This window comes from Amblyomma mixtum, chromosome 10 (assembly GCF_055824585.1).
Source record: "Amblyomma mixtum isolate Tamu chromosome 10, ASM5582458v1, whole genome shotgun sequence".
Lineage (NCBI taxonomy): Eukaryota > Metazoa > Arthropoda > Arachnida > Ixodida > Ixodidae > Amblyomma > Amblyomma mixtum.
The window spans coordinates 99,059,645-99,068,942 of NC_143021.1; the positions used below are offsets into that span (position 1 = coordinate 99,059,645).

Here is a 9,298-nt window from a genome sequence, read left to right on the forward strand (position 1 = left end):
AGCCCGTGGACTCCTGGACCAGTAGGGGACCACCCTGGAAGATTTTTTGTTTTGTGTGTGTAATGAAGTTGTTTCCATCCAACCATCTCGCTCGTAGCCGCTCCCACAGCTGTGACAACCTCGCGAAATACTTGCGCAGACCTCGTCTTTAAGAACCAGGCACTGATGCAGCAAGTCGAGCATATATCCATCTATTTCTCCGTCCACAATGCTTCCTTCATGACAATCAATAACTGTTAGTGGAGTGTTTCTTGAAGAAGGGATGTGTATGAAACATAACAAGTTGTCTGTAATTGGACAGACATGTCTTGCTCGAATTCTTTGCCTCAATCTATCGAAAAGCTGAAACAGTTGATTAGCTGCGCTCAAATTAAGCATTAGGAAGTAACGTAATCGTCGGCAAACTTTTTTTCTCACTAGGCACCGCAGGCGCGCGAGCGAAGTGGAGAGGGTCCCTATTGGAAAAAAAGGCAATGATGTAAATATTGGAAACCAACACTGGAAACCTTGGTGGATTATGGTAATGGAAAATATGTTGGAATGATGGGCATGTTGGAATGACTGGGCACGTTGGAATGACTGGGCACGTTGGAATGACTGGGCATGTTGGAATGACTGGGCATGTTGTAATGACTGGGCATGTTGTAATGACTGGGCATGTTGGAATGACTGGGCATGTTGGAATGACTGGGCCTGTTGGAATGACTGGGCATGTTGGAATGATTGGGAGATGTTGGGGCAGGGGCCATGGGGCAATGTTATGTCTGATGCAATGAGACAGCAAATTTCAAAATAGATGAAGCTCCTACAGCCAGTTTTATTTTGTGTTCATGCTCCTCTTGCTCTTCTTTAGCTACTTGTCAATGCAGCTGGGCCCCATGAAACAGCCTTGTTGATGTACCACCAGTGCATGAGGGTTTGGGAAAACTGGGCGATGCACTCTGCAGAAAAGATTGAAATCAAAGAATTAGGATCCACAAGTTTTTATTCTTGCCAGTATTAGAGTGCTAAAAAAGTAAACTCCGTATTGTGGCCACAGGAATAAAGTGAGCCTAAATCATGAACCACTGAAGCTATTCGCACTCAAAAAGAAAAATAATTTGAGGTTCTTATTCAATATATCATATGCTCGTCATTAAGTACCATCATCAGCAGCATAACTAGCACCACTGCAAGACAAAGGCCTCTCCTATATCCCTAAACATAAGCCTGACGTGTGCCATAATGAGCAAAATAAAAAAGCCATCGTTTTTTGTCCTCTGAAGGCTTTTAGTGGGGTATTAATAAGAGGGACAATATAAAGGTAACATCAGAAGGGTGACTGCAGTAGCACAGCTGAGATGTCGCAGACGATACACTAAGAAAAGAGGCATACAATCCATTGATACATCAGTTGCAAAAAATAAAAACAGCAGCAAACAAAAGGTAAAACAAACCAGTGTCAATGCTCCAAGCGATATCACTTATTTCCATAATTTTGAGGGACCACATGCAATGAAAATGTGGTGAGGTAGCCAATTTATTCTTCAATGGGAACAGGAAAAATTTCTTGATTTAGTTGTGATGGCATCCTGGTCTGAAGCGGGGCAGCAACATTTAACATTAAGTTGTGGAAAAGTATTGTAGAGTATATGGAACACACCTAAACGAGCGATTTCCCCTTTTATGCAGTGATGTCTGGTGGTCAAATGAGATGACTGATTACACATATGCTGTACCAAGTGTCGCTGTTGGATTAAAGGGAGTTGGTGGCATAGCATCAAACAGTTTGGTGCAAAATTGAAAGAGCTAGGGAATACTTCAGTTTGGAATCAATAAAATTTTTATGCATAAACTGCGCAGCACGGCAAGAGCACACAGATCATGACATCTCCTGATAAACCCGAGTGCCCTTGTGGTGCCAGCAGCATGTATCGTGACATGCTCCAAGTATGTGGGGCTGCATCTGGTTAAGGTTTCTCCATACCATTAACCCTAGAGGTGGGAAAGGAGGTCAATACGTTGTGACAAAACAATGCAGACAAGACAAGGACAACGAAGGAATAAATATGATGGCATGAGTGCTGACTATCGCCAATGCGTATTGGAAACCACGTCAAAATATATGCACTGTGGCCTAAAAAAACAACGAACAAAGGGCACCTTGTGTCAACCACATTGCATGAGTGTAAAACAAAACAAAAACTGACAAAGAAGCATTTAAGAGCATGAACTCTTCCTTAGGAAGCGATAAAGAAGGTGTGCTAACACAGTGATTGCGGTTTTTTTTTAAATTTCAGCGGCCTCGATTATCTCACGCACAAACTTTTCTGTGTCTGTCAGGCAAAATGCAGAACATGAATTCCGGTTCACAGCGTTTAGGATCTGGCAAACAATTGCAATTGCGACAGTGAATCATCAAAGTTCTCCCGCAAGCTTTGTTCACATCGTCGTGGTGGTCTTTTAAACCTCTCAGTGACACACTTGCCTGTTTTCCCAATGTAAACATAGCCGCATTTCAAGGCGTTCGAACACACTATGTCTTCTGTGCAATGCACGAAGAGACTCTGATGGATAATCTCGGTTGAATACAGGTACTGAAACTTCATAGGGTTAGAAAAACAATATCAACGCCAACTCGACTGTCTATTTAACCGGTGCGATCAATTGTGGATGTAGGGAACAGGTACGTACAAACTTCCTTTTGGGAGTTACAGTCTCGACGGGGGCACAAAAGGAATGTTTCAACTTCTGCTTAAAACAATCGGCTAAAGACACTGACAAATGTTCTGAATATCCAGTAAAGGACAAACGACATATGAGCTGGGCAAAACTGGATGCCATGGCAATCAAACAGGATTTCAATAAGGAATGCCACTGCTCCATTTCGGTTAATGAATTCTTCAACACATTATTGATCCTGATTGAGGGATGGCGTAATATAAATCCTTGATGTCAACATAGCACCCCATGAAACTGGTGCGAGAGTTATTGTGTAGAAACTGCGTTACTTTCTCTGCAGATCTTACACGAGAGGAGTCATCAATGCTCAGCAACTTAATTTTATGTCGCAAAGAGAAGGCGATTTGTTTCTGACAGGTTCCATTCTCTTAAACTACAACCCTCAAGGAGCAGTCACCTTTATGGGTCTTTGCGGTAAAGAAGATAGCTGGACAATTTTTCTTACTGAAGTTGATGGCATTAGCCTGATGGTTAAACTCCAGATTGTTAACGTTTCTTGGCACTGGACTTTGCTTTTAACAAATCAGATAGTAAGCGGCACTCAAATTCAGAATACGCTGCATCTGTGGCCTTGGACTGAAAGGCGCCTTTCGATACGACCACAAAACCACCGTTTATCAGCAGTTGAAAGCAAGAGGGCCCACCCTCTTAAATACGACACAGTTCGGCCTGTGGGCAAGTTCCTAAAGAGGGTTCAAACCGTGACACTGCATCAAAACATCCCGAAACACACCTGTCACACTCAGGTCTGGGCGTGGAAAAGGCAACTCGTCAAACCATGGCAAGCATCTCCACAATAGTTCTCTTCGAAGGAACGGAAAATTTTGGTCCATAAGCACTTCAAGGACCAGACGAGGCAGCGACTCAAAGCTGAAGGTGTGCACCTTGTTGTCAAACTCTTGTGCCTGAAAACAAGCCAGGGAGTGGCTGGTTGACGGTGTCACGCACCGTTGACCAGGTGAAAGCCATCTGGAATGCCACTTTACAGCCACTTTGCGCTCACTAGCCCGGAGCAGAGAAGCCAAGGCACGAGTGTCTGAAAACAAGGTGCACAATGTCGACACTGAGTTGCTGCCTCGTCTGCTGCTTGAAGCATATACAGGCCAAAATTTGCCATTGTTCCTTCGAAGAGGACTATTCTGGAGCTGTTTGCCATACTTTGACGTCTTGCCTTCCTGTGCCTGGACCTGAGCGTGACAGGTGTGTTTCAGGGGGCGTTGGTTGATGGCGTGTCGTGGTTTGAACCATGCCAGGAACTTGCCCGCAGGCTGAACTGTAACGGGTTTAAGACGGTGGGCCCTATCGCATTCAACTGCTGATAAAGAAGGTGGTTTTGTGGTCATGTCTAAAGGCGTCTTTCTGTCCAAGGCAACGGAGGCAGTTAATTCTGAGTTCAAGTGTCACACAGCAGCTGATTTGTTAATAGCAATGTCCAGAGCCAAGAAACTATGTAATAATCTAAAGTTGAACCATCTGGCTAATGTATCAACTTAAGCAAGAAACTAGCAGAGGTGCCAATGAGAGGTCAAAAGACCACCGTTACGATGTGAACAAAGCTAGCAGGCGGAATCTGATGTTTCACTGTCGCGACTGTGATCGTTTGCCACATCCTGATTGCTGTGAGGCGTAATTTCTTGTGCTACATTGTGCTAGACAGACACAGAAAAGTTTGTGCATGAGATGATCGAGGCCACTGAAATTGTAGAAAAAACGCAGTCAATGTGTTAACACACCTTCTTTATCGCTCCCTAAGAAAGAGTTCATGCTCTTAAATGCTTCATATTCAACTTTCGTTTTGTTTTTGACAGATCCAAAGTGAATGTTACAAGGCGCCCTTTCTTCATTCTTTTTTTAGGCCACAATGTATATATTTTGATGTGCTTTCCAATAAACCTTGAAAGTCAGCACTCGCAGCGTCGCATTCCTTCCTCATCTTTCTCTTCTTTGCGCTGTTTTGACACGGTGAATTACAAACAAGCCCATTCATCCATCTTGCAAAAGTCAATACAGTCAGAGTAGCTGAGATAGTTGGGGCATCCTTCTGAATAATGCAGTCATAAAGACAAGGTTGGGACATAAAGACAAAGACTGTTATTGAATGGCTAATATTAATCTACTTTAGTAATGTGCTTGGTTTGGTTTATGGGGGTTTAACATCCCAAAGTGACTCAGGATGAGGGACGCCTTATGATTTTGCATAGTGATATGCTGGGCTTCATAAGACAAGAAGTACAATAGTTTTTTAAGGCCAGCCGTAGAACAGGAAGCAATGAATGTACACTAATATCAAAGAATGAAGGCTCAAGTATGAGAGTGTAGCTAAAAGGTTATAATGACAAACATGAAAAGCTTTGTAGAAATTCAAGTCGATGACACTTGCCTAAAATAAAGAATCTAAATTTGGGTGAAAATCTGTTGTGAATTCAAAAAGTTGGATTGCACATGAGTAAAGAGAATGGGAGCCGTGATGACTGGTATAGAAATATTAGTTTGAATTATGGTGGCAAGTAATATGCGGACTCATTTTGTGCTCTAACAGTTCATGCAAAATGCACATCAATAAAATAGGAAAACAGTTTGGGGATCAGAACGGTTTCCAGCCTTAATTATTGACAGGTCAGCTTCAGGTTGTCAGGGATAGAACCAAGAGGTTTGGATTGGCTAACAATTATTGGTAAAATCTGTCTTCAGATATCCTCAGTAGTTTAAAGTATGTCAGAAGGCTTCTCACACAGCCCTCAGGTACTCGAAAGCTTGTGCTTATAAATGACTTTCGAGACATGATGAGAAGCAATGGTTAATGCAGTGAAATGGGTAACAAATAACTGATTTTTCTCAAGAAAGTGCCCATGGAATATGCTGTCACACAAATTCCCAAGGATCCTTCAATTAAGCCCAAAATGACAGTTTATGGGTAGCCACTTTGTTATAACCATCACATACAAAAAAAGAGACACCAGAAGCCCTCCTTATTCACTGAAAACAAGGGAGAATTATGAGACATCATTCCGGCACTCAAAATCACACGGATGAAGAGAGTAGACTCCATGGACACCATATTTCAACTGAGGTTTCTTCCACAACACAGGCTTTTTATGTGCAAAGGGGTACTAGTGATCCCTGGGGCTCAAAAGTATTTCCGCCACCAGATAACAATTATTCAGGATGGCAAAAACCAAAACACAAAAAACATAGGGGTAAAGGTATCTTGCCACTCACATTCAACCCATCGGCACGCCTATGCATCACCTACCTGGCTGACCCAACAAACATATTTGCCTCCAGATAATCTATTTCTTTTTCTGGAGCGCTGCAGAAGGGCTGCTGACGTAATTCTCTTTTTCAGCAGAGATACAAAAGGCTTAAAATATTTCCCAGCCCTTTCAAGTGCTAAACTTGCACAAGGCATGTGTTTCTTTCAAAAACGCCTTGCATGCTCGCTTGTGCGAGCAAAGGCGAATGTGCTCAGCTAAATGACCTCTGCCACTTAATGAATCAGCTGTCCTGCAATGTTCAAGCAAGCGTTCATTGATGCAAGCCTCGTCTGTCTAATGTAATGTTTGCCACAGGCAAGGAGGATGCTGTACACCATGTCAACCTCATGTTTAACGAGGGGTTTGGTGTGCTTAGTTTTGTAGGCAGGCTTTTTCGTAACGTCATTTATCAGGTGGCACATGCATCCCAGCTTTCCCAAGCTGAAACTACGACATGTACATCGTGTTTGTCACTGGCCTTCTTGAGGCGGTGTGACACCTGATGGCAATAGGGCACAATGACAGGTCACTGTTGCGAATGTGCGTTGTCTTCCGGCTTGCACTGCCCAGCACACTTCATCTCTCGAACCTGGCTTTCTACCACTAAGGCTACAATTTCTCCTGTGAAAACTGCCTGCTCCAGTCTCCTTACTTGCGCATTGATGCTGTCACAGAGTCGTGAGAGCGTCAATGCCGAAGTAAGGCGACTGGAGCAGGCAGGCAGAAAAAGAAATAGATTATCTCAATGCAAATGTGTGTTGGGTCAGCCAGGTAGGCAATGTTTAGTCATGCCAATGCATTCAACTTGAGTGACAAGCTAACCTTACGCCTATGTTTTTGTTTTTGCAACCTTGAATAATTGTTACCTGGTCGAGGAAACACTTTTCAGCCACAGGGGTCACTAGTACCACTTTGCATGTAAAAAGCTCATGTTGTGGAATCAACCTCAGTTGAAGTCTGGGGTCTATGGAGTCTACTCTCTTCGTTCATGTGTTTTTGTACACTGGAATGATGTCTCATAATTCTACCAGAACCAATTAGCTAAGCTCTCCATGCTTAGCAAAAACAAGGCAGCAGTAATGAAACCAGTTCTCATGTGTGCACTTTTTCTTTTACATCTGTGACCTGCGATGAGTGGCATAAAAACACATATTTAAGTTAACACACATGCATCATAATGTTAATATTCGTAGTCAAATAGTATCACATAATGCAGCCAAAAACATGCAGACATTTCGCACTTCATGCATAGAATGCAACGGTTAAAACACGAGCAATATTGAATGTAAAACTTCAAATGGCCTGCAACCGGCCCATTCTGACAGCCAACTAATATTACTCATATAAACATGTAAACATATCAGGTCAGAGCTATCCAAACTGGTCCAAGCAGTAGCATTAAGGAAAAGAGCAATGAAAGTAAGAGAACATTTCATGGCAACCAAAAAAACAAAGCACAATGCAGTAACAACTTACAACACAGCTTTTGACTTCATCTGGTGGCCACAAAATCCATGCCATTGACTCGGACTGGAAGACAGACGTGCCTCCTGCGGATACCAACTTCCCATTATCACTATGACAGGAGTACAAAAACAAGCATGCGAACTCGGTCCAACAGTGAATATCACATGAATGTAAAAAGATCAGGAAAAATATACTTGCCCAAGTATACGCCTCAATACAAAGGAAAACTACCCTGTTTAAAATGCATCAGTTCCCCTAGCACTAGTAAAGGAATCTTGCTATGAGCAAAACAAATCTGCGTTCGAAAGCGTAGATAAACATCGTAATAACTGAGACAATTATTGCGTCACTTGTTTTCCTCAGAAACCCAATTTTCAAACAGCAGAGTGATCGAAATGCAAGATCCTATACTCTGGGTAGCCAGAAACGCTATCGGTATCATAAAAAAAAATATCTTCACATACTGATCTAAAAATTAGATCCTGACGGCCGGAAATTAACTTTCGTTGGTAACTGCAACATGAGACAGTGCTTTCTTTATAGTGGGGTTTGAATTCAGATGCGGAAAATGGGCACTGATCGTATAGGAGGGTTCCGGATTAATTTAGACCACCTAGAATTTCTTAACGTGAGCTGACATCGCACAGCACAGGGGCATTCTTTTTTTCATTTCACCTAAATCGAAATGCGGCTACTGCCATCAGGATCGACCCCACGACCTAAGGTTCAACAGTCTAGGGCCAAGCAAAAACCGCGGCCAAAAAGGTGTTTCCATCCCCCTCAAAGTGCTAACGCTATCTTGAAAGACAATCATACATTTTACGCACAGCCAAAGTGCCGGTCCTTGAAACGTGCGCGGTGGTGTGAACAAGCATGGGCAGAAACGCATAGAACGAGGCATATACGAGGAGAAATCTGTGCTCAACAAGAAACAAAACGCGCAAACATGCGCATACCAAAATCATGCAAAGCTAGCACACGCACGGTCGCATCCCCTTTGCCAAAACAAGTACCGACAGCGGCAATTCTTGGCAGAGCAACTCACCGCGGCGACAACAAAAGCGCCTCAAAAACGCTTTTTATAGCATTGAACACGAATACTGCAGCAGTACGACAGGTCACCGTTCCAGCATTATATGCTTCGGATAATGCACGAGTACTGCTTACCTTTTCAGATGATTGCGTAGTCGTGCAGAACGCTGTTTGCCTTCGTGTCACGGGCACTACACCAACCAGTGAGAGTTCAGCACGAGTGCTACGTAGCCGGCACTCTCTACCACGTAGTCACACAGAAGAAAATATTCCAGGCCTTATTTGGAACATTTCCACCGCGACACTGCCCGCGCGTCTTTGTGCCTGGACACCCATCCTGGACTACACAAAGAAGCGCACAGACTGAAAAGTTAGAGAGACCAGAAAAATGACACTTTGCCTCGAATAGGCTACGTCGACAGCACTGCGCGATTGTGCACCCTTGTGCAAGAAGAAACACACGCAAACCACAACACAGTTCACGATGGCTCACAATCCAAGTAGCGAATTGTAGCAAGCGCCGAAGCGCGACGCACGCGACGCAGCACCCGAACTGCCATGAGGGTTATGCAGAAAAACAGCTACCGGCAGCCACCTGGCGGTGACAACCAGTTTCTGTTTCGGTTTCGTTGTGAAAAAGCTTGTATCCTACTTTTTATTTTATTTTTGGTATTTTTTTTGTGTATTCAGCCGTATAGGCATCCACAGAAATTGCAGCGGTTGCGAGAAATTACCACTGGTAGAAACGCGCGAATTAACGACCTGTTGCTTGCGCTGCGGTTGAACAATGCATGAGTTCTCACAGCAGTATCGCTTGCTGCTTT

General features: G+C 43.5%; 1 long non-coding RNA gene across 1 annotated transcript; it reads right to left on the reverse strand.

Annotated features, from left to right (window-relative positions):
- Positions 1-840: 840 nt before the first annotated feature.
- LOC149326515 (uncharacterized) lies at positions 841-8,964 on the reverse strand. Its single transcript, XR_016286454.1, has 3 exons — positions 8,610-8,964; positions 7,452-7,525; positions 841-941 (listed from the first exon to the last, which is right to left on the reverse strand). It is a non-coding gene; the product is annotated as an uncharacterized LOC149326515 (long non-coding RNA).
- Between the last annotated feature and the right edge of the window lie 334 nt (positions 8,965-9,298).